The sequence below is a fragment of the Ambystoma mexicanum genome, chromosome 10 (assembly GCF_040938575.1).
Source record: "Ambystoma mexicanum isolate Mex_15411 chromosome 10, UKY_AmexF1_1, whole genome shotgun sequence".
Taxonomy (NCBI): domain Eukaryota; kingdom Metazoa; phylum Chordata; class Amphibia; order Caudata; family Ambystomatidae; genus Ambystoma; species Ambystoma mexicanum.
Genome location: NC_090932.1, coordinates 903,184,598 through 903,211,225, shown reverse-complemented (window position 1 = coordinate 903,211,225; position 26,628 = coordinate 903,184,598).

The window sequence follows — 26,628 nt, the reverse complement described above, 5'->3', positions numbered from 1 at the left end:
GAAATCTGGTTATAGCCACCTTCACTTGTTTGAAGAAGGACTCTGGTACTGTTACTGGGAATACCTGGAACGGATACAGGAATCGTGGGAGACTGACCATTTTCATGGCGTTCAGTCGCCCCATCCACAAAATTGTAAGAGGTTGCCACTTTATAAAGTCTGCTTTTAGAGCTTCAAGAAGTTGGGGGAAGTTGGCTTTGTACAAGTCAGCAACGTCCCTGGTTAGGTTGATGCCTAGATACCTCAACGTGGAACCGCCAATGATGAGCCCCAGTTTTTCCAATTCCGTTCGTTGTTCCGATGTTGGTTCGTGGAGCGGAAAGAGAGTGGATTTGGTTCTGTACATTTTGAAGCCTGCTAGTGCCCCATATTCTTCTATGAGTTTGATTGCCTGGGGGACTGACGCCATTGGGTTCTGGAGATGTAGTAAGATGCCATCTGCGTACAGGGCCAGCTTGTATTCACAACCATCCACGCTTAATCCCTCAACTCCTTCACTCATTTTGATAGACTGTACCAGCGGTTCCAATGACAATGCAAATAATATGGCAGAAAGGGGGCATCTCTGTCTTGTACCTCTGGTCAAGGGGAACCAGCGTGAGTACTGGAAGTTCACCGCAATGGATGCTCGTGGTGAGGTATAGATTGCTTTGATCCCTCGTTTTAGATTGGGGCCAAGTCCTATTTTCTTCAGCGTGGCCTCTAGGAAGTGCCACTTGACTCTGTCGAACGCTTTCTCAGCGTTGATTGAGAACAGTACTGGTGTGTTGGGCATTTTCCTGGCTTCGTGTATTAGATGGAGGGTCTTGCGGGTGGAGTCTGATCCTTGCCTGCCGAGGATGAATCCCACCTGGTCGCTGTGAATTATGGCTGGCATGTGTAGTTCTAGCCTTGCGGTGAGGATTCTGGATTAGATTTTGGCCCCAAACAAGGTAAAGACCCCAAAATGTGAGCATCCTATCGCCCCATTTCCCTACTAAATACATTTCTGTACAGATACATTTCTGTATTTAGTAGGGAAATGGGGCGATAGGATGCGCACATTTTGGGCTCTTTACCTTCTTTGGGGATGACCGTAATTAATGCTTCAGTGAAGGTTTCAGGGGCGGACCCAGTTTGGAAGATATTGTTGAAGAGCTCGACCATGAAGGGGAGGAGGGCATCAGTGAAGGTTTTGTAAATGCCGGCTGTGTATCCATCGTTTCCGGGGGCTTTCCCTGTTGGAAGTCTCTTAATTGCGTCTGCTATCTCTTCTCCAGTTATAGGGGTGTCAATGGTCTGGGCTACATCTAAGGGCAAGCTCGGGAGGGGTACCTTGTTCATCTATTCTATGATTGCTTGCTCATGTGATGTGGAGTCCGAGGTGTAGAGCTTTTCATAGAAGCTGGCAAAGGCTTCTGGGATGCTCGGGGGGTGGTCATCAATGGGGTTCACTGTGTATGGCTGATACCCATCTTTCTTTACGCTGCCCACGGAGTCTGGCGGCAAGGAGGGAGTCTGCCTTGTCCCCTTTCTCATTTTGCTTTTGTTTCAAGTATTGAAGCTTAGGAACAATTTGATCCACTTCCAACTGTCGCAATTCTTCTCTCTTGCTGTTGGCTTCATTTCTTTTTTGGGCCCTGTTGGGGCCAGCGGATTGGGCGAGGCAGTCTAATTGGACTATGTCCTTTCTGAGTTTATTTTCTACAAGTTGGCGTTCCCTTTTCTTTGCCGCTCCTTCTTTGATGAGTATCCCTCTCCATGTGGCTTTCCCTGCCTCCCATACTGTGTTCAACGAAACTTTGCCTCTGTTGTTTAGCTCAAAATATTGGTCAATGTCATTCTTGAGCTGTTCTCTGAATATGGGGTCTTTCCACAGCGTTTCATTACAGCGCCATTTCAAGCTTCTGTATGGGAGTGCCTGGTGATTGGAGTGACTGTGATCATATTGTGGTCGGACCACGTTATAGGTGATATCTTGGATGTTGACATTGCTGTAATGAGATCTGGGCTGAGGTTTATATAATCGATTCTGGTATATGTGGCGTGAGGTGCCGAGTAGAATGTGAAGCCTGTTTGCTGTGGGTTCATATGGCGCCATGCTTCTTTAAGTTTATAGGTGTCAAACATTTCTCGTGCTTGTGTGCGACCGGCGTCAGGTGGGGTAGGGGCTGTTGGATTTCCCGCTTGTCTATCCAGGGTTGTGTCCATCCACATGTTGAGGTCGCCTCCCATGATTACTTCGCCTTCCGCTTCTAGCATGACTTTAGGGACGATGTGTTGTAAGAACCTGGACTGTCCTGAGTTTGGGGGCATATACTGATGCTAGTCTGATTATAGTGCCCTGAATCTTGCCGACTAGTACCAGTGCCCTGCCGCTTACGTCTGACCAGGTTTTCATTATTTCAAAGCGTAGTTGTTTATTAATCAGGATGATGACTCCGTCTTTTTAAGGGGAACGGAGCTCTAAGTGATCAGTGCCTATCTTAGAGTGGAGGACCTTCCTTTCTTCACCCCTTGTATATCTGGTTTCCTGCACAAAGAGTATGTCCAGCTTTGCCCTTTTAAATTCTCTAGTCACTAGTGACCTCTTAGTGAGGGAGTTTAATCCCTTAACGTTTAATGAGCCGATTTTTATCGTGCCTTGCCTGCCACTCATAATTTTGTAATTTTCAGTCATATGTGTCTTTTCTGGGTGCATACTTCAGGTCCCCTATTTTGTCATTGGATGCCAAGGTAGTTGCAATAATCGAATAAGGATTAGTGGCCATCTCCACCTTTAGTTGATTCTCAAACCTTCCCTCCTCCCCTCCCTTTGAGGAATCTAACGTGATACCTCTTGCCCTCGAAATTTTAACTTGGTTTTTCGAAATTTCAATAAGGGCTTACAATGTTGTTTGACGGCGTCCAACTCGGACTTGGTGAAAGTGTTCAGTCCAATATTGGACCACCAGTGGAGACCGTTGCCTCACGGTCCCAATCAAATTTACCATCTCAGCATAAGATTGAGCTTCCTTCCCGTCCCCCCTCTCCTCCTCAACAATATATATTTCAACAGTAACAATAAAAAACAAAGGTGTAACGATACGTGCATTCTCCGGCCCTTTCTTCGGAAGTTCCTTTCCCCCCTTACTTCAGGGGGGGGCTCTTCATCCGGCTGCACCTGTGCTGGCGGCGTTCGTGACACTGTATCCCAGTGAGTGTCTGTTTCAGGTACTTCCGATGTCGATTTTAATCCATTGATCTGTGATATTCATCTTCATTTTCCGCTTTTGGGTGCATTGTTGGTGCGCCTATATTTTCTTGATCCTTTTACTCTTTTTCTCCTGGGGCCCTGGAGCTCCCATTGCATTCCAGTCTGTACGGTTTCACCTCTATCGCCGTCTTTTGGATCTATTCCGAGAATGTCTGCAATGCAGTCCTTGCTCTCCCCTTCAGATCGTAGGAGTATTTTTCTGCTTCCATGCTCAAAGATGAGGGAGAAGGGGTATCCCCAACTATATCATGTGCCCTGTTCTTTGAGCCATTTCATCAAGGGCCGGCAGAGGTGCCTTAGTGCCACAGTGAGCGAGGATATATCCCGAAATATAGTTATTTGGGCTCCTCCCATTGTGAGTGGTCCGCCAGATCTGGCCTTCTCAAGAATCCTGTTTCTGTCTTGGAATCTGTGGAATCTGGCAAGGACTGATCGCGGGCAGCCGGGCGGTCCACCTGCTCTATGTATCCGTTCAGTTTTGGGCTCATCAATCTCCTCATCCGCCGTTAAAATGTTACTGATGTCATGTATTATGCTTTTGAGGTCGTCCTCGGTTCTCCTTCCCGCTCTGGTATTCCGAAAAATAGAAAATTGTTTCTTCTTTCTCTGTTTTCTAAATTGTCCATTTTCAGGCGTATCTCTTCCTCCCTTTTTTGATGTTTCGTATCCTCAGGTCCATTTGGGTTTCAAGGGTATCAATCGAGGCCTGGTTGTTTTCAACACCTTCCAGTCTCTCTTCAATGTTTCCCATTCTCTGAGTCATCCTGTCGATCTTACCGGCCAGATTGGCTCCCATGTTCTTTATTTCGCTTAGCAGTGCAGCATTGTCTCCCTTGGGGGCGGCTGCCCCTGTCTCCACGGCATCCGTTGACATTGTGGCTTTAAGGTCAAGGGCCTGGGAGGATGGGGAGTAGGCATATCTGGCTAGCCTACTTTTTGCATTCATAGAATAGTTCTTGGGTCAGAGGAGGCACACGCCCCTGGGTCAGGGGCCTTTCCCTCTTTGGCGCTGCGTGGTCCGGTGGTATCAAAACAGACCCAAGTGCAAGGATCGTTGTGCGGTCCGTTGCGGGGATGGTGGGATGTTTTGAGGGTTCTGTGGGTGGTCTGCGGTGCTGGGGGGCTTGTCCTCCGGGGGGTCCACCTGAAGATGCCTCACGTGGGGGGGACCCGCGGGGTCACAGTCCTATCAGGTGTCTGTGTGTAATATGCTCTTTGCTGGCCTATGGCACCTGTGGGTAAGTTTAAATGACCATGGGTCTGTGGTACCACGGCCAGCCGGAACTGTTTGTTTGTTGGATTGGAGTGGGCTACGGTGCTCCGGGATGTCTGTGGGAGGTCCAGGGTGGCCTCGCGCCATCCAGGTGTATGGTCTTTTGGGGTACACCACGCTCTGCCTTAATACTGCAGCGGCACGTACTTGGTTCCCTCTAGGAGAGGGCCTTTGGCATCTTTAGCAGTGGGGTCTTGCTGTCTTTCCATGTAATAAACTTCATGCTTGGGGCGTGGGGCGGGTGTATTGAACTGGGCTGCTTTGTCAATCCTGCGTTGGCAGTCCCGTTGGGAAAAGTCCATGTGCCGATCTGCTCTTATTAGAATGTGCAGGATCCAGGCTGTACAGTTAATTTGTGCTTCTGTGCCTTGCCTTAGCCAAGTGGGGGGGGGCGTTCTGCGTGTCAGGTGCTTGGATATTGTGGAATCCGCGGTTCTGTGTCTCACTGCACCGCTCTGATGGGTGGCGTGCGCTGCGCCACGGGGGCCATGGCCGCGCACGTCACAGGCAGCCTTCTCTCACCGCTCACGGGTGCCTAGGCGTCCGCGCCATGCAGCCCTGAGAATTGGTGTTATGCCGCGAGCGCGGCACCGCCGGGGGCTTGAGACCCACCTTCTATGCTGGGGAGGCGCCTTGGGAGCCCCGGCAGGGCCCGGAGGCGGGGGCTCTCCCACAGAAAGACACCGGGCGGGCGGTGTCAGGTCCTCCACCCTGCGGCTGGCTCACGCCGGGTGCTACAGTCCAGCAGTCTAGGGGGGCGGGTGGGAGAGGGATAGGACGCCGCACACCCCTTTGGGATACCGCAGATACGGGGAGCCTGTCCACGGTGCCTCAGAGACAAGCTGCATAAACTTCGTGTAGCTCCCTGGTCTCTCTTCCTCCTCACAGGCGGGAAACTTCTAATGTGATTTTCTTCCGCTTTCCTTAACCAATTTTCATCGGGTTTTCTTGTGTAATGATGGGGGGTCTTCAGATGCTGTTTCCACTGCTGTGCTTTCGGGGGGGGCGTAATGTGGGGGCTCAGTTCACATTACGGACCTGCGAGGACAGAGCTCACACAGGGAGCCCCCTGGTGGCCCATCCAGGGTTGTTCTTTTGACATTCGGCCAATCGGTTTCCACTACCAGTCTATTAAAGGTTGCGATGTAAGTTAACAGATCTTGGTTGCCTTGACACAGAGACAAGAGTTCATTATCCAATGCCTGACCCTGAGAGAGGCGGGCAAACAACTTCTCCATGTCCAATTGGAACCTCTGGAAGTCTTGCAAGATGGGATCTTCCCCATTGACTAGTGGTACCGACCAGTCCACAGCACTGCCACTGAGATAAGAAAGCACAAAGGCCACCTTAGATTGGTCATTTGGAAAAACTCCTGGTCTACATAGGATATGTAGTCGGCACTGATTTATAAAAGCTGCATACCTTTTTGGGTCTCCTGCAAAGCGTTCTGGAGGTGCCAAAGGTACGGCTCCTGGAAGGACCACCTGAACTCGATTGCTTGGTGTAGTTGGAACCGCTGACCCCAATCCTGGTAACGGTGTTTGCCCCGCCTGTGATTGAAGCAGTTGTCTAGCGAGCTCATCGGTACGATCCTTGGCCACAACCAGTTCTCTACTTAAGGCATTGGTTTCCTGCTGAGCTGAATGTACCTCAGCCCTGAGTTCTCCCAAAAGCTGGGCTAGCTGGTCTGTCTCAGAGGTTTCCTTGACGCCCAGGTAGAGAATTTGTAGAAGGCTTCGCGTTCTGTCACGCTCACCTGGTCTCCACGGGGGCGTAGCATGTTGCTGCACGAATGATGTCTGCTCTGACGTGTCACTGCTTGAATGATGATGCTTGCTTGCATCTTTTCCCTTGATATCACCCCAGGAGGCGTTTGTCTTGAAGTTTGTGGGGTAGGCTCTCCATCCTGCAGTTTGGAGATCAGCTGAAGGTGCGACCGATTGGATGAAGTACGGCAGGTAAGGCCTTCGTTGCTGTACTAATTTCTATTCTCTTCTCTTTCTTCTCTCAGGTACCGATGGATTGGAATCTCAGAACAGGCGTGGCTGTAGAAGTTTGAGAACTGAGCAGACATGGTAAGCGTTACGCTGCAGGAGTGCAGAATAAAGTGAAGCGTGTTCTGCCTGCAGGGTGTGGCTTAAATAGCCTTGCAAGTAGTTCCAGGTAAAGTAGTCCCTTCACCACACCCTGCCCTTCCGGTAAAGTAGTCCCTCAGCCACACCCTGGTTATGCAGAAAGGCTCAGCCTCAGTAGGCTGAGCAAGTAGTCCCAAGCAGTTCAACACATATTATGAGCCTGGCGCCAAAGGCGCCAGGACTGAGTCCAGGAGGTTCTAGGACACTCCTTTGGGGCTTGATAAGCCCTTATAAGTTCCAGTGACTGGGGTGGGCCCATCAGTTCTAGGGGTTTTGAAGCACGCACCATGACATCAACCAAAAGTACCCTGTGATGAATGTACATGATCAAGGAATTGAAAGTGATCATGCACTGCAGGGACAAAGCATGCCTGAGAAGGCAATCTGGGTACACGTGTGGGCATGTTGTCGTTGTTGGTGTGGGGGTGCATTGTCTAAGTGTTTGTGTCAGTAGGGACATGCACTGAGCACATGCATGTGAAAAGAAGTGACCCTCAGTGTTCTGTACACAGTACATGTGAACATTGCCCTTGTGGACCCCCCAGTGTGTTAAACCACACCAATCCCCTGACACCTCAAAAGCAAACACAACACAGGATCATCCATCGACCAGCAGAACACATCATGTACAGAGTACCCCACATCGACAATGTCAGACAGTGACCAATCACTGTAGCCCAAGTGTCCCAATGTGACATTGTCACCACACAGACCCCTCCCATCATCAGTGTGTGTTACACAGCCAAAGGGTGCACGGTGCCGCCTACAGCAGGAAGTGCATCAACAACATAGTCAGTCAAGTCATAAAAAACATCACAAGCAACATGATGAAATGCATAGTCAACAAAATACTCACCAAAATGAAGTGCAGACATGCATTGGAGAAACCATCCGGAATACCCACTAGGGGTGTATACACAAGTAGGACTGCAGACTGGCCGCAGATATGACAGAAGCCCAATGCCCCTGTGTAAGATGCTGTCACACCGAGCCATCCTTGCAAGCCCAAGGAAAGGGAAAGCAGGAGTGGCATATGTGTCAGGATCCCAAGCCACAAACACATACACGAGACAAGCCTGTATGGGCCCAGCTGGAACACACAGTGGATGCTTTCAAATGCCACAAAGCACCACACTGTCACATGAATGCACAATAGACAAACAATAATAGAAAACAAAAATAAAAATGGCCACATATGACCCAGGGGGAGGGGGTCACCCAGGAGGGGGGAGGCACAGGGTGCACCTCAACACCTTAACAACCCCCACATGTGTTGATGTTGAGATTAACAAAAAAAAGTCTCCATGGGCTCAACGCCTGCACGGCCCGACCTGTGTGAGAGATTAGGCATTTTCGTCGCCACCCTCTGGATGTAAATCAGAAGGTGGATATGGCACAGTTGCCACACCATGCCTATCCGCAGCAGGCATGCAGGTCTGGTAAGCCCGGTCCTGCATGGCTATGGCACGTAGGTCTGCATGCATCACATCACGTGATACACATGCTTCCTCCTGCAAGGTCTCACATGTATGATGGAGTTCTGCCTGCATGGCCTCACATGACATATGGAGCACCTACTGGGTTGCACGGAGTTCAGCTGAGATGGTGTTTTCAAGCTGCTCTATCCTCTCTTCTGACCGCATTCTCTGGGTCATCGTCAATTGCTCCGCGAGGAGCCACAATTTCAGCCCTGAGTGCCCTTTCGGAGGCCGCCATGCCCAACCTGAGTGAGCGGCACGTGGACCACGTTGCCTGCTGCTGGAGCTGCACCTGCTTCTCAGGGTGAGGATGGAACGGGCCACACTTTCCATGCCTTGAGCCATCTTCTCAACTGCTCCCCCCTGTTGCTGCATGATGGCATTCATGGCACGCTCCCACTCAGTGGTCCCCGGTGGTTGCCGGACACTACACCTGCCGGGCCCTAGGAGCCATGGTCGTTGCTGGGTTGCCACCGCCCACAGCTGCAGGACTGCATCCCTCAGTCAACCTGATGCCCAAGGAACATGAGCAACTGGTATGGAGTGTGACAGTGCGCCCTGTAACCACCACAGGCGGACATTCCAACACTCCCTGGCCCCTTGAGGGTACTACCCTCACTGCAGGTGTCACGGACAGAAGATCATCCACTGCAGGATCACTCACCAGCAACGACACTTCATGATGCACATCCAACTCAACATTGTGGTCAGAGAGTTCATCACAGCTTGACTCATGGTCAGCCCTGGACACGATGTCCTGGAGTAAAAATGGGTTTTTGTGGTCTACCACCCCACGACCACAACTGGTGCTAGGTTGGTGACGTAAACCCACCACCGTGTCTGGAATCACACCCTCATCCTCTGCCTTCAGTGCGTCATCACCTGTAACATAAACAAAATTAACATGAGCACACATGCCAGCAGCACATACCACACACATAAACATCATAACATCGACAGCCAACACATGAAGCAGACATGTCACACACAACTCAAACTCCGACATGCATCCAGTGAAATTGCAATTCAAGGGTATCCTGAAAGCAGAAATGGATGTGTGTAAAATGTGAAGCCTACACATGAACTGCATGTTACATATCACCTGCATCACACACAACCTCTGGCAGACACAGATCCAAGGCATTAATAAGAGATGGCAACAAAGAGATGGCACGTAGCATAAGCATGGCGGAACACCCAAATAGCCACAGCTGCAAGTGAAACCAAACACACCATGACACATGTAATATGCTTGTTGACATGCAACACTCAACAACCATCACCAATACATTCACAGGATGCACCTACGCTAGAGTGTTTCAATATAGTGAAGGGATGAACATGGGGACATACATGCCAGGTCAGTTTGACATAGCAGCGTTGCGTAGGCATGTCGGAGGCTGGAACATGGTTCAGAAGTGGTTGGGTGCAGTGCAGTGCAAGTGTATCACCTCAACTTCCAACATTAACACGTACGTAGTGATGTCAATCTCTTAACATGAGGGCAGTGTAAGGGTAAGTGCAGCCATCATGTGCAAAGTTCATGCACTGGGTTGCATGGATACAGTGAACCCCCCACCCTTTGGGGAATTACAGGGAGGCAGTGCATGGCAGTGAAAGGTTGACCAGAGAACAATGCATTGGCAGACAGTGTTGGCATGCATCATTTGCATCTCATCAGTCAAATGACACTACAGCAGATGAGAAGTGGACATTAAGCTGGACACATGAGGAACTATCAGTAGTACACCCATACATGCATACGTCAAGACACCAGTTGAACAGAGGCAGGGGGCCTGTAACAGGGTGAGGCCTGTGCACGACACAGATGAGGAGACCCTAAACATGTGCGTGATGAGGGACTGACCCAGAGTGAGCATTGAATGGATGACCAAATACCATGACACTTAAATAATCCTGGAGACGTACCACGATGATCAGCCTGTCAAAGACTCATAGGGGCATACAAGGAATGCACATGGAGCATGAATGGGCACTCATGTCCACGGGGAGCCACTGCCATCTGCACAGTCTGAGTGAGACACACTGCACCAAGGACAAAGTATGTACCCCACGGTACGTGTTTTGCAGGTCTGCAGAGGGAAGTGTGCATGTACACAGGAACGGGGAACAGGCAACAGCAGTAGTCCAACATGTAACTCACCAGTGCCATGTTGAAATTGAGCCACAGGGGGTTTGAGAGGCAAGGAAGCATGCCCATGAGGAGGACCACCTTGCACGCTGTCCACACATACACGGCACTCATGTGATCAGATAGGCCGAGTGCTGAGTGCAACAACACCACAGGAAACATGCAGACATGTGAGTGAGCAGGAACATGATATGACATGAAATTATCATTAATTCATATTGCGCTTGTACACAGGTGTTTCAGAGTGCAACCAGGAAAAGGGAGGGGAACAGGGGAGAAAACAGAAACAACGATCTTACTGGGCCCAGTGACATTGAGAATGCACAAGTGCATGGGGAGTGAAAGGGGGGGAAGTGCATGGGAGGGGTGACAAATTGGAGAGTGCAGAGCATAAGAGAAGACAAGATAAATAATAAGTAAATATACAAATACACATGTTGATCCATAACAGTGGAAGTGCGGCCTGTGAGTGGCCAAGTGCAAGGTTAGTCAGAAAGGCAGTATCTGATAAGTGCAGAAGAGGGGGGCCTGTATGGGTACAGATCCAGACCCCAGTGCGAGGGCTGGCCAGGAGGCAGTGCAGGAGGGTGGAAGGGTGAGCAAGTACCTGGGCCCGAAGGGCAGAAGGTGGCCAGGTGCAGTATTGCTGAGAGAGAAAGCAGATCAGCAGGGGAGAAGAGGGGCAAAGGCAGAGGCAAAGAGGAAGGTCTTGAGGAGCTTCCTGACCGTAGATGATTCTCCTCAAATTTCAAGGTGGCAGGTAGGCAGTTCCAGAGGAAGGCCCCCGCAGAAGATAAGGATGTACCACCAGCTTGTTCCTTTGAGAAACGGCTGACCGTGAGGGAGTTTGAGGTGGAGCAGTGAAGGGCTCTAGAGGGGAGGTATTTACGGAGGGATAGTTGAAGGTAATTATAACCCAGGCCCCAGAAATCCTTGTAGACAATGCAAAGGGTTTTAAATGTAATCCTTGCAACCACAGGGAGACAATGAAGGGATTTCAGAGCCGGAGAGATACGATGCCAGGGCTTGAGGCCCAGGACAAGTCTCGCAGTCCTGTTCTGGATTAGTTATAAAGGGCGGTGGCTGGAGGAAGGTAGATTTAGAAAGAGGCTGTTAGAGCACTCCAACCTCGAGAGAATCTCAGCTTGAGAGACAAGGAGCTTCTGTGGGAAGGAGAGGAAAGGAAGAGTGCCTTTAAGGAGGTGCAGCAAGAAGTGTGACTTTTTGGTGACATCAGCGATGTGTGCGGAGAAGGAAAGTGTGGAGTCAAAGATGCCCCCGAGGTCCTTAGCTTCGCTGGTAGGGGCAGGAGGTTGGCCAAGGGAGGCTGGCCAGAGAGTGAGGGGAAAGGATGAAGGGGGTGTACCAGTGAGGGGGATCTCAGCCTTGTTGGTGTTTTAACAAAGATCATATGTGGCACACCAATTTTGAATGGTGATTAGGCAGTCAGAAATGAGGGAAGGAGAAGAGGTGGCTGAGGGAAGCCTGAAAATTAGTTTGGTGTCATCAGCATTGCACATTACAGTGATGCCCAGGTTGTCACAGAGACAATTTAGCAGGGTGGAATGGTTGACCTTGTCAAAAGCAGAGGAGTGAACAAGTAGGATGAGGACAGAGGGAGTGTAAGAGTCAAGGTTGGAGAGCAGAAAATGTACTGGAGGGTCAGCCGAGTGACTTGCATGTGAGTAGGGTGCATGTGTGGTGATGAGGACAGTCCCTGTGTGAATCACATATCCTGCATGCATTACAACAGGCATGCATGAGTGAAGCATTGCATGACTCACTCATGGCAACCATGTATACGTAGCATGTAGTGTCAGTCAAGCACAACACATCACACAAGCCAAAAAAACATTTTCTGGACAAACACGCATCGACACTCACCAGACGATGCATCATAATCCATCATCTCTCCCACTCCACGGATTGGTTATGCCTCGATGAACTCTACAGCGACCTCCTCGTGCTGAGTGAGTGCATCCTCCTCTGGTGCTGGCCCACTGCCAGTCACCTGAGTCATGGCATAATTGGAGGCACACTTATTTTTTGCACAGCGTCAGAGGTCATTCCAACGCTTGTAGCAGTCTTGAGCTGTGCATACCTGGAATCCCATGGCATTCACACCATCCGCAATATGCTGCCAGTGGACACAACGCTGGGCAGGCGTAGTATGGCACTGTGGGCCCACCAGTATATCACGTTCGTGTGCCAACATGTAGCCCACAAGAAAGTCCAGTTCCTGCTTGTTGAAAGGCCTTTGCTTTCTGACCACCTGGAATTCTGCCTGGCAGTCCTCAAGTACCAACGCATCATGCACTGGCCGTCCCCGAGCCTGGGTGGAGGTTGCCACAGCTGCACCTGCAGCTACTACCACCGGTGGGCCTGTGACAGCAGATCTAACTGACTGTCGGGTCATATGGGTGCCTGGGTCAGATGCAACAGCTGCATCTCCTGGAGCCGCAGGCAGTGGTGGCATGGCTGCACCAACACATGGCTGCACATCCTGCCCCAGTGGAGCACCCCTGCCTCTTCCCCCTATGCAGACACCCTGGCCACCCTGGACTCCCTGGTCACCCTGGCCACGTCCCCGACCACTCACAACACTGGGAGGATGCCCAACTTTGCCGCCCTGTACCTTTGGTAGCCTCCAAACCATGGCACAGATGGTATATTGCCGATGGGAGGTGCACTCAACAATTGTCATGGGCAATTGGGGTAAAAGGGGGCAGGATACGTGATGTTAGACACACCCCTGTGCTCCTGCAAGGCTGTTTGTGACCCCTTGTGATAAATGATGGGTCATGCAATGCTCAGGCACCCCAAAAATGATGCTAAACGTGCACGCAACCCCCTGTAGCCCAAATGCATGTAATAAACCTCCCGCAGTATGCTGTGGCCCCCAGGGACACAAAAACACATACATGTGGAACACGCAGGCTACTATGACCTCAAACGGTTATGCGATACACAGGGGCACCTGCAGTGGGAAAAAGAGTGTGCGCAACTCACCGTCTGCCTTGTGTGGAAAAGAAAAACACACGCGCTTGTGCACGTAGGCAACACCCCTACCAAAAGAAGAAGTACAAACTTTATCTGCTGTGAAGTAATCGCGTGTGAAACCACAAGAAGAGTAAACACACGCGTTTTTCTCCACGGAAAGCACATACAGGGAACTGCTGCCCGTTCTCATCTTTAACCCGTGCAGAGGTAAATGCCTGCATGCATAACGTCACTCACGCACTTACGCGCTAAGGGCCATTCACTGGATTACACGCAATCTCACGCTGACGTGTTGTTTTTGCACGTGCAGATTCACAATGCATCAAGCTGGCCAAGCGACAACACACGGAAATCCACGCTCCTGCCCAGAAGGCCATTTACCTGCCCCCCAGAGCCCTGGGGAGCCTCCTACGAGCCATCTGCTGCTGCCTGCCTGCTGCCAACGTGCCCTGCTATTTGGTGCCTGCACATCAGCCATCGCCAGGGGTCCAGTTGGTGTGACCACCCCTGCTGGAACAGAAGACTCCTGACTGGTGTTCCATCGCTCCACAGCCCAGCCCCAGGACCCAGTTGCCCACCCACATCTGCCTCGGGGGTTGCCATGTCCGACACAACACCATTTGCCACCAGTGGCAACCCCCCGGCAGAGAGGCAGAGGGCTGCCAGCTTCAATGCAAATGAAGTTGGCATCCTGGTGGAGCAAGTCCTGGGGCATTTTGATGCCCTCTTCACACCATCGCGCGCCAACAAGGAAGGATGGAGGAGGATCTGGGAGGACATCGTGGGTGCCATCAACGCGGAGGGGCTGGCACCCCGCGACTTGAAACACGTCTTGAAGCGCTGGGAGGACTACAAGTCCAGGACTCTCAAGAAGGCCCAGCACCACTTGGACACAGCGGATGCAGTGGGGCGCCAGATCCTGCTTACCACCGACCAGTTGGGGGTCCTGGAGCGCTTTTGCCCAGCGCTTCACCTCCAGGTCCTCAAGAGGCAGCCCCATCTGGAGTCAAGCAGTAAGTTTCCATGCACTCTCAATCGACACAGTGCATGTTGAGGTGTGGCAGGAGTGTGCAGCTTGGACATATGTCTCACATGGCCCATTTATGGATGTGTATGTGCAGGGACATGACCGTGCTGCATGTGAGTCCAGTCATGTGTGCTGCACATCATCAGTGTATGTGTTCCGATGCATGATGTACAACTGCATGTGAACATGCACACATGTTTGCATGCCTGTGTATGTACTGAGCCATGTTTGGGGTGTGACACATGGATGCTCGTCCCACCTTCATGTACGTGCACGGTGTACATGTGTGTGTGTCTGTATGGTATGTATGTGACTGTGAGACGCCATGGGTGCATGTGACACGGACATCTAGGTACCCGACTGGCAGATGTGACATAGTTGACGATGATTGCACTGTGACAGGAGGTGGAGATGGCCTGATGCATGTCTGTCTGGTGGCGTGTGTGCATGTGAATGGCATGCTCCATGATGCTTGTGATGTCATGCCACCCTTAGGATGTTCATGCAGTTCCATGTGAATGGATTCAGATGCCTGTTGCACATTCTCTGCTTGTTTGTGCATGTGTGAGGGTTCAATTGACCTGAGTGAAGGGGAGTGTAATGCTGTCTGTGATGTTTGACACTGCCACTCATGTGCAATAGTTATGTGTCTAGCAGACCATTGTATGGTGTCCTGATACCTGTGTTCTGTCTCTCCCTGTCTGCAGCATTGACTGATGAAGAGGGCGGAGACGGCGCTGTGGAGCCCAGCGGCAGGGATGCCACTGCCAGCCGGAGACGCAAGGCCCTGCCCCCCTCCCAGGTAATAATATCTTCAGGGAGTGAGGGGACTGGTGCCACGTCCAAGGCCGCAGAAGAAGGGGCAGGTGAGCACCCACAGGGGCATACTACGGAAGATGGCACAGAGTCATCCAGGTTGGTGGGGGGTGTGGTTGAGGAGGAGGCCGTATCAGACCCATGCATGGGGCCTGGAGGGGGTGGTTCCACTGGTGCAAGTGGTGCAGTCCAGGGGCTGGGGCAGGAGGCAGCACAGGTTGCCGTGGAGGTGCCTGTGTGTAATCCTGTCCCTGATCCTGTGACTGCATCATCCTGCACCAGCAGGGATGCCTCTGTCCAGGCCTGTTTGCAGGTAGGGGATGTGTCTACGTCAGCTGACCTTCCTCTATCTGCAGACGTGGCAATCCATTACAGGGTTCAGCCTATCCTAGTCAGTGTTGCGTTGCGCACACAGGGGATTCGGGATGATTTGCGTTGTTCCAGGCAGGACAACGCACATCATTTCGAACACCTGTGTGGCTGCGTCGACTTGCTAGGACAGGAGGTTGGAAAAGGGTTCCTCTGTGTGCTGGGCACTCTTGCGACCTCCTCCTCATCTGCACACCCTATGCGCCAGTCGACCTCTGTGTCGTCTTCCCACCCATGTGTCACATAGGCAAAATGTGGACCTGCCACATTCACCGCGACCAGGATGGTGGAGATCACATCCCTGCCACATTTGGGAGTCGGAAGACCAGCACAGGTGGTCACCCCAACAACTGGTCCCCTGCCAATGGAGGATGTGCAGGCACCTCCGAGAGCACAGCAGCACCGGGGGATTCCATCGTCCCGGAGGCCATCGTGGTTTCAGAGGCAGTTGGCATTAAGGCGGTGGCAGGCTCGAAGTGGGAGGTGTCAGGCCTTGGGGCCATCTATATCACGGGGCAGGCATCGGCCGATGGGCAGGAGGATCCTGGACTACGTGTGTCTTCTGTGTGGCAGCGATAGATGCAGAGTGGCGGCGGGCAGAGAGGGCACAGCTCACGATGGTCAGGGCGGAGAACTCCATGTACCGGGCAATGAGGCAGGCAGCGTTACTTGAGGAGACTCGCAGGGAGTTGGTGGAGACCATGGAGACATCCCTGCGAGCCCTCGAGGACAGAGCCCAGGCCCGCCTCCGGGACATCAACATGGAGTTTGATGATGCCCTGGCCAAAGACATTAACATCAAGAAGTGAGCCATAATACTAGCCCGCCACCTTTGTAAGTAGTTGTTTAGGTGTAAGAATCCTTTCTTTTTTTTTTATTTGGAGTTTTTGGACATTGCTCCACTTTCTGTAAATAGTTGGAATTTTTATGGACTTTTTCACTGGATGTTTGTATTTATTTTGGGATCATAAACCCTTGGAGACTGAACATGTACATAGTTGCATGCGGAGGTGCTGAAGGACGATGGACCATGTTTTTATTTTGGATCTTTTTCCATGGATTTTTTTGCACAATCAACATTGCTTTTCATTCACATTTTCATGCACTTTTTTGTTTCTTAGCCATGATTCATTTCCATTTCGTGATGTTTATTTATTTAAATACATTTACTTCATAACCAGTGTTGGTGTGGTCTGCGCTAATTTGCTTTGTGCATGCGTCAGCTGTCATTGGATCAGTCATGTGTCACTGCTGTGTGCCTATGTTGCACATGTCTAGGGGTACTTGCATGTGTGCTTCTGGGATTGACGGGGTGGGGCATGTGCTGGGGAGTGGCGACAATGGATGGTCGTGGATTACCATTGTGGAGGGTTACAATGGGGTTGAATTTGGGTGTGCATCCAATACTGGGGTCTGTGTTTCCATCAAGGGAGTGGGGGTACATGAGTTGGGGCCTGATGGCAGGTTGCTGTCACTGGTGGGGGGACATGAGTAGGGGCCTGCTGGCAGGATGCCATCACTGGTGGGGCGTGGGGGTACATGAGTCGGGACCTGCTGGCAGGTTGCCGTCACTTGTGGCGGTTGAGGGGACTTGAGTCGGGGCCTGCTGGCAGGTTGCCATCAGTGGTGTGGAGTGGGGGGACATGAGTCGGGGCCTGCTGGTAGGTTACCGTCACTGGTGGAGGGTGCGGGGACATGGGTCGGCGCCTGCCTGCTGGCATGTGCACGGGTGATGGGGGATCAGCTGTGGAGTGGGCTGCCTGCTGGCATGTGCACGGGTGATGGGGGATCCGTTGTGGTGTGGGCTGCCTGCTGGCATGTGCACAGGTGATGGGGGATCCGTCGTGGTATGGGCTGCCTGCTGGCATGTGCATGGGTGATGGGGGTCCGTTGTGGTGTGGGCTGCCTGCTGACATGTGCACGGGTGATGGGGGGGTTGGCTGTGGCGAGGGCTGCCTGCTCGCATTTGAATGGGTGATGGGGGGTCCGTTGTGGTGTGGGCTGCCTGCTGCCATATGAACAGGTGTTGAGGGGGTCGGTTGCGGTGTGGGCTGCCTGCTGGCATGTGCACAGGTGATGGGGGTCCGTTGTGGTGTGGGCTGCCTGCTGGCATGTGCACGGGTGATGAGGGGTCCATTGTGGTGTGGGTTGCCTGCTGACATGTGCATGGGTGATGGGGGGTCGGTTGTGGTGTGGGCTGCCTGCTGGCATGTGCACAGGTGTTGGGGGATCCGTTGTGGCGTGGGCTGCTTGCGAAAAGCGTTCACGGGTGATCCGAGCATGCATGGCCTTTTTCAAGCGATTTGGCTGGCGCGAGCGGGGTGCGCGTATTCCGGTGGTGTGCGAGGAGTTTTACACTTGATTGGGCTGGTGCAAGCCGGGTATGCGTATTCTGGGGGCGTGCGTAGAGTTTTTCATGCGATTGGGCTGGCACGAGCGGAATACGTGTATTCCGGGGGTGCGCCTGGAGTTTTACACACAATTGGGCTGGCGCGAGCGGGGTACGTGTATTCCGAGGGGTGTGTGAGGAACGCGCACCCTGCTCGTGCCAGCCAAATCACATGTAAAACTCCTTGCGCACCCCTCAGAATATGTGTACCCCGCTCACGCCAGCGAAATTGTGTGTAGAACTCCTTGCGCACCCCTCGGAATACACATACCCTGCTCGCACCAGCCAAATCACATGTAAAACTCCTTGCGCACCCCTAGGAATACACGTACCCGTAACGACTTAAAATAAGATATAATTACATATGGTTAGCACTCATTGTGACATCAGTGATAAAACATATGAAAAGCATATCTGACATTACAAAAAAGATACAGAGGCATAGTCAGTAGCTATATATGCAACACATGGGTGATTCTGACCTCTTAATGCAGTTACCAGGGTAATCCAGAAGTGGACCCTTGCTCACTGTGCTCAGAGAAGCACTGCTCCACCTCACTGATGAAGCCCGACTGGGCTGAAACACCTGTCTGGGGTTGCCGTTGGTACTCTTGTTCAGAGGAGATTTGCCTAGCATTTGGGTGCTGGACTACCTTCGGGTGGGACAAAGACTGATATGCCTATGGAAATATCTCCTCTGAGAAAAGCACAGTGAGCTAAAGCGTGGTTGCGACTCCCGGGGGCCATCCACCCAAGACCAGGTCAATGGGCTGTGTTCGTTCCGGTAGAGGGACTCCCAGACCTCCTTATGCAAGTAGCTAGATATGCACCTGTCTCTTTAGCTGGCAGTGTGCTAAAACAAGAAGAGGCCATTCCGACTGTTGGAATCCAGAATCCTGGGGTACAATGTCTCTGCACTTGCACCAAGAGAAAGCTGACTGTTGCACCTAGGTCAGCAGTTTACCATAACCATCATTTCTTTCCTTTAGTTCCATATTTTCATTTTCCTTTCTTCTTTTCCTCACTTTGTATCTTGTACTTATTTCCTTCAGTGTTTTTTTTTGTAAGTGTGAACATAATTAACCTGGAGGTGTGGGGGCACTGTAACCTCTTAAGTTTATGGTGCTCGTTTGGCACGAGGGATGTTTACACATAGGCTGCAATGTCAGCCGCATCTAAATGACCCTCGTGCCAAGTGACTGGCGAAGAGTTGCCTTTCGTGCCACTGTGGCCACCCCAAAATAAGCTCTGCGACCACAGTGGTGCATCGAAACAGCCGGCGCTAAAAGGCTTGCGCCAAAACATGGTGTACCGTGGCCATTGTACTGCAGGAATACAGGAATGTGTAGTGGCTAGCCGGCCTACTCGACCTCGCACTATTAACAAACCAGCAGTATCCTGAATAATAAAGGTGAAACAAGCACAGCTCGACAGGTATACCTGCTTTGCCTTATATAGTAGCACAGGCTGCGGGCATGCTACAATCTTTAGGAGTAGTGTGAACTGATACAGTTGCAACACAAACAGTAGTACAGTGGTACCAGAATAAAATAATGTCTAATCAAGGTTCCAGAAAAATAGGAACTTTTTCATAAAAACTTCAGAGGTCTACCTACGTCTGTAAAAGTAACACATAATATGCAGACATTGAACACAAAGGGCATTCTGGGTTGATGGGCAGGTGTGCTCAGTCAAAAGATTTCAGCAGCATACGTCATTGTTCAAGAAGGATAGCACAGAGGCAACTTGCTCGCCTTGGAAGCAAAACGACATGGAGCAACAAAGATTTGATCCCCATGTCTGCACTCAGAAACCTCTGGGTATTAAGTGCGTTATAAATAACCTACCATATCACATGTCTTTATAAATTCAAGCAAGTAAGGGTTGAAGGTCCCAGGGGACAGCCCTCTTCAAAGAGCTTTTGTTTCCTGTATCTGGGGCTCAGCAGTGTCCTTTTATGGGCTTTTATGCAGTGGAAAATGCGTTACGATGATCAAGTCTTGTTGATACAGTGGCAAGACTGCATAATGTCGGCTTTGAGAAGGGGTGCTTTGTGGATTGGGTTGGCATTCGAGAAGTTTCGAGTCGATTGGTCCCAACAGCTCGAGTTGGCATTTGAGCTGCGTCTAAACGAGGCATCTGCTGGGTCAAGTTGGTGTTTAAGCTGGATGAGTTGATGGCTTCCCGCAGGTTGAATCAGTGTTCAAGTCAGGTCAAGACAACACTTTACAATGCTTTTGTTGAGTCAAGTCAGCGCTCAGGATGCAGCAGAGCTGTGCTACACTGATCCAGTTGGGTCAAGACAGTTACAAGATGTAGGTAAGTTGTTCAAAATCCTTAGACTGCCAAAAACAGTACTGCGGTCCTTTTAGTGGATCGAAGTGAGTCAATCATGATGGAGTCAGCTCAAAGATGTCTTGAGGTTACAAAGAGGGTTCCAAGCTGTCCCTAGGGTTTCTAGGGACAAGGTGAGCTCTAGTTTTACACTTCCACTCCAGGAACTGGGTCTGGCACCTGCAAGGGGTCCTTCACCTTCATTGACAGGGTCCTGGTTCCAGTGTACAGGCAATAGAGTGGCCTTTTTGTACAGCAGTGCCACCCCAACTGTGCCCTTGGGAGGTTAGGGGGCATGGCTTGCCTCTGTCTTGGAGCCTTCTATAGTCACCTCTATGGCAGAGGGATGTGGACCAATTACAAAAGTGGGCTCCCAATATTTTTCTACGTGTTTAGAACTAACAAAAAAGGGAGAAAATAACACATACATACAAAGAACCTAAAATCACTGACGGGGGGGGGGCTATATGCATAATTTCCTCCTTTATGCAGTTTTTTCTGAGGAGGTATTCATCCTTATGGACTAGAGTACACATCGAAAAATATATAAATGTATTCATTATATGTTGATACAGTAATACATGATATACCATGGCGATGGCACATAAATGGGTGGAAAAACTGAAGAACAATAAATCAAACAACAAAAAATCACATGTAAAAAAAACAAATAAATTCAGTAGAGACATTATATATTTATACTAATGTGAGATTTCTATTGGTGGGTTAGAACTATGCAGGGAGTGATTCCAACCTTGGATCACTGTCTAGTCGAACTAGAGATTGAATCATATTGCAGGTCGTGTACCAGACAGAGCAGAGTTCCCGTGAATCCTTTTTTTCTTCTGAGAATCAAAAGATGAAACAACCAAGGAGAGGGCTTCCTCTTCTTATAAATGCAACATTTTACAGAAAATTGGTCTAAACCAGGCTTGTTGTCAGGAGTCCAATCCAGGATAATATAAAATCCCTTGTATACGTGTGATAAACACAGTTACGTGCACAAATGGCTGGGATGGATAATACCTTTTCTTCCAAAAGGTGTCCCAAAAGAAATAATTGCCACACATTGACACTCTTACTCTCTAAAGTATTTGTCATGAATTAGGTTGGACACCATTGGACTGCAAAGTTCAATGGAAGAAATGAACCCTCTATTAAAATTTGATTGATCCTCGAATTAATTCTCTCTTTTGTTATCTCAATCTAGCCATTAGAAATAAAACTGTTTACTTTCTTGTCAATTTTGCTAGAAAACAAGTCACCTGCCTACTTGAAATCGACTTGAATGAGAACAGATTTCACCCTACTCAGGTGAAAAGAAAACGTTTTGAGAAAGATTGGCGAGTCACAATAGGGAAGCTGAACTCATTTTATCTCTTTTATGAATATTTTAAATGATTGTGAAAACAGGGTTTACTTTCTGAATATATATTTCTATTTCGATGTAGCAGGGCTAGATGGACTTATATGAGATTTAGGTATAACCAGGTACCCAGATTAGGTTTGAAGAAGGAAGATAGATCTTGTAGACTTTTTAAGTGTGAAACCATGGAAACAATAAAACATTTTATCGTTTTCTGTAATAGAAAAACTGATCTCAGAATGATTTGTTTCCAAAGGGTTACCGATTTTTCATTCATACTTGCTGAAGAACGCCTTTGCATTAGATGTATGGAAGAGGATACTATCTCCTTACTGCTTTCACTGATTAGATTTTCAACAGTATTGTATGATATGCTACTTGACATCAATTTGAACTAAAAGTTTTCATACATGATGATATCAAAAAACATTGATATTAACTTCTTCTTGATCAATATTTTCACAATAAAGAATAAAGAGTACATGATGACCACACCTTTTTACACGACCCTGGCTGAAACAGGTAGTTGTAAATGGGTAAAACAAAAGAGGTGATGGCTGGAAGGTTTAGAATTAATCTTAAACTCTGGCATTGCTCTGGGCAACATTCAAGACCATTGTTATTCACCTGCCAAGTCATTACAAAAGAGGAAAGACCAAATGCAAATCAGATCTGGTCACACCCCAAAAGAGGTAGTCCAGCCCGAATTGCTTGGTCTCATACCTTCTGCACAATACCGCCAGCATCCCCAAAAATGTTTTGCCCATGTTGGGCCTCATTAGTAAGGAGTAGCTTAGGTCTCTAGGCCCAGCAGGCACGGGAACCACGTCTGGGCATACCCGGCCACGTCTGGCCATACCGTCCCACTTGGCTAAACAAAAGAGGTGCCCTCCAGACGATCGATCCTCGCCTGCCAAACCATCTAAGGTATATTTTCAGAACAATGGAATGAACATCCTCAAGGGACAGGAATCACACAAATACCTTGTGATGAAAGTTCCACATTTGTTATAAAGGAATCAAAAGATGTTGAGCAGATTTGTAAAAAAAAATTACATACTGAATGATAATGTACATTGATTTATCATTTAATCTGCACTCTATTTTGAGGTTTCATGCTGGGATGTGGTGAACTAAAAAGTAGCATTTTTCTTGTCTTTGCTGAGCGGAAAGGATTTGCTTGAAAAAGGATGAACAATGGATTTTTGGTCAGTGTTGGATGTGACGTTCAAGTTTCATAACTTTAAATAAAAGTATATTTCAGAAATTACATTGGAAGTCTCCAATATATAAGATGATATAGTATTGGATGTAAAATCCTTTTTCCCTTAGACTACTGGCAGTAATTCTGTTACCGCCATTTTTTTGGCAGTAACCCTCACTACCAAATTTGAATTTTGGGCCGATATACTGCTGGTGGAATGACGGTGCAGTAAATCCGCTGACATTTGGAGGAAAAATGGCAGATTCACCTCTGTGTTGCTGCACACAAATCCTCCACTTTCCCTCAAAAAATATGAGGATTTACCATGCAGTAATTTCACCAGTAGTAAATCCACCAAAAATCCCCATGGAGTCCCCTGGACTCCAAAAATTGGGAATTATAAAACCTACTACCACTTGTAATCCAGTAGTAAACCCAAAGGACCAGGTGGTGGTATCGGTAACTGATTTTGGTGGTAATTCAGCAGATTTACTGCTGAATTACTGCCAAACTTGGAATGAGGCCCTACGTATTTTACTGCACTAGAACGGTTGTCGAGTGCCTGTTTGCTGGTGCTTGTCCCACTCCCCTTGTTTTACTTGTAAATCAGAGCTAGACATGGAAAAAGGCATATTGAGTCCATGCATATAAAAAACGAAAATGATCGCATGTAAGCCTATATTACTTGATCTTAAGGTGCACCCCAACTTCTTGTCATGCAGATGTCATTTTCAAGTACATCTTCATAACATAGTGTTCCAAGGGGATTGACAAAGAAGGGCCAGGAAAAATCCAGTGCGTATGGGATGAACATGCAAGCAGTATTAACTTGATGGGTAGTTGCAATGTGTTTCCACTGCATATCTCACAGTTTATTTATTTTGTCATTTTTATAGAGCACCGAAACTGGGGCCATCTGAGCGCTGGCTTACATGGGGGCAGTGGTTGCCCTAGGTTACAAGATTTACAGTCATAGGTAGTATATTAGTTACAGGTAATGGTTACAATGGTTCAGAACTTAAATGATGCGTACAAGTTATATAGAGCTCGATATCTAACAGGTAAGGGTTACAATGGATGAGAGCTTAAGTGATACTTACAAGTTATATAAAGCTAGAAATCTAACAAGGTGGAGTTAGAGGTGCCGAGAGTTGTAGGGTTGTCAGCACATATAAGTTACTCATGAATGGTCATCGCAAAAGTGCCATTGAAAGTATGTGACGGTTGGCCACCAGGGGGCGCGTGGATGAAATCCTCTCCCGCATGAGCTCCCGTCCCGAGGTCCCGAATAACAGAATGAGCCCCCATTATTAGACCCCCCCCTGGGTTCACAATCGAGACGGAGATGTAGGAAGGTCGCCGCCACACACAGAACAAGTTTTGGACGAAAACGGCCCCGGCCTCCCCCAGAAACTGCCGTGGAACGGTGGAGGCGAAAACAAAACTAGTCTCGGCCCCGACTCTCGCCGGAACTCCTGGCCTGTCGGGAGAGATCACTGCGCCATCCTCCAGTGATACGTGAGTTGACTGCTGTCCCCTCACGCCCACGCAACACATCTTCAGATGCGAGATTCCGACGGATCAGCCGACAGATTGAAATACCGAAGGAAGGAGCAGTGAGAAGCCTGGAAGCGGTGCGGCGCTGGGCGCCCCGTGAAAGTAAATAGAGACGCGGGTCCCGTGCTTTCCTTCCCGCTGAGTCACACCTTCGCGGGAGGCCAAAGTTGCCGACCCTTGGACACATTGCACGGAGCTGAGTCCCTGCTGGATGGCGGTGTGACCTGGGACCCACGCGGCGAGGTGCTGGGAAGTAAGTGAACCCCCTGCCCCATGTACAATATACAGTGGCCCGTGGCTGCAGTAAGGCCCCTTGAGGCCCGGATCGGGTCCCGCAACAAAGCACGGACGAAGGCACGGCGTATCACCCATAGAGTTTCCTCCGCATGAGGGACACAAACAGCACAGCTGCGGGGTATAGTCTCTGCTGCAGGGTAACAAACAAAGTACACATTTTCCTTTGCCATCCCCACTTGGGAACCCGTAGGAGCCTCCAAGGGAGAAAGGAGTGTACAGGCGAAAGTGGGACACGTGGAAGACATTAGTTCCTGAACTCCTCAAGCCCCCAGACTTTAACACCCCTGCTCACAGAGCCTTCCTCTTCCAATGGTCGAAGCAGAGGTGGGAGAGCGGGCTGCACGCTAACCGAGGTACGTCACCCCCCGACGAGCATAGAACTTCACGCTACTCAATCCAACACACGCAGTCGTGATCCCCTCGAATACTCGAAGAACTTGATCCCTCCTGTGATAACTGCAAAGGATCAGGAATGTATTGAGCGAACCTGAATCGCATAACACCATGAGGAAGCGAACAAAAGCCATTGGGAAGCTATTAACTACCTCGTGTGCGGCCTCTTCCACTGAGCAGGGACAAAGCATCAGCCCCACAGAGGGAAAGGCCCCCTAACACGGTCTACTCCAGACGGGATGTAAAAGAAGGGAGCAAGGAGAGTAGGGGCGTGTGCCTCCTCTGTGGTAACAAATATTCCTACAGCTGCGCGGTCCAACACGTAGGAAACAAGTCTTTAGACGCATGAACGCCCGACAGAAACTTGCCACCTACGCATGCAGTTCGTCACCCCGATCTGACTTCGGGCCCAAGATGGCCACATCGCCAGCCATGGATACGGAAACCGCTGCTACAAAAGGAGACATAGCAGATTTATTGGCGGAAATAAGGAACACGGGGGCCAACATAGGAGGGAAAATTGACAAACTCACACAGCGCCTTGACAGCATAGAGGACAGGGTCGAGGGGGTCGAGAATAACCAGGCCTCAATCGACGTTCTCGAAACACAGTTAGACCACAGAATAACAGAACTGGAACGAAGGGAACAGGAGTTCAAACTTAAGAGGGACGATTTGGAAAACCGCGAAAGGAGAAACAACTTGCGCTTTTTTGGGATTCCAGAGAAAGAAGGGGAAACAGAGGAAGACCTCAAATCAACTCTCCATGACATCATCAAGCTTCTCGTTGCAGATGACAATATTGACAAACCCAAGACAGAGCGCATTCACAGAGCTGGTGGCCCGCCTGGAGGCCCGCGATCGGTGCTGGCAAGATTTAATCGTTACCAGGATAGGATGAGAGTGTTAGAAAAGGCGAGGAGTGGAGGTACCATCACCCTCAGTGGAGCTCAAATAACTATTTTTCAAGATCTCTCATCCCTGACCTTAGCCCTGCGGAAAATGTGCAAACCACTTACTACTTGGCTTGAAAGTCGTGACACGTGCTACAGATGGAGATACCCCTTTTCTCTCTCCTTTGAACATGAGGGCACGCGAATCAGACTGAACTCTGAGCAGGATATTAAAGCATGCATCTCTGACCTACTGGGCCCGCAGGATCATGAGGGATCTCGTAACCAGCCCCCCAGGAGCGAGGGGGAATGGCAAGTACAGGGCCCGAAATGGAGGAAAGTGAAGGGTTTGAGGAAGTACCGTAGAGGGAACGGCTCCCCAGAGGGGGGAAGTTGATATTAGACGAGTATGGTACATTCCGGCTGAATTAACCTCTGACATGAAGAAGTCAAAGAAGTGTGCTGTAAGAATGTTTTTGAAACTCCCACTTATATGGCATCAATTTGCTTACCTTTGGGGGAGGTTTGTAGGGGGCTCATTAGTCATTTTTTGATGTTGATTGTGTAGGGGGACCGTGAGGTAGCGGTCTCCTCTGGTGGTTCGATTTCGGACCAGTGTTTTCAACTGGGTTCAATCGGACGCCACCGAACTCAGGGAGGGAAGGGGGGAGGTGGGTGGGGAACGGGGAGGGGAATATGTGTCGAGCCAA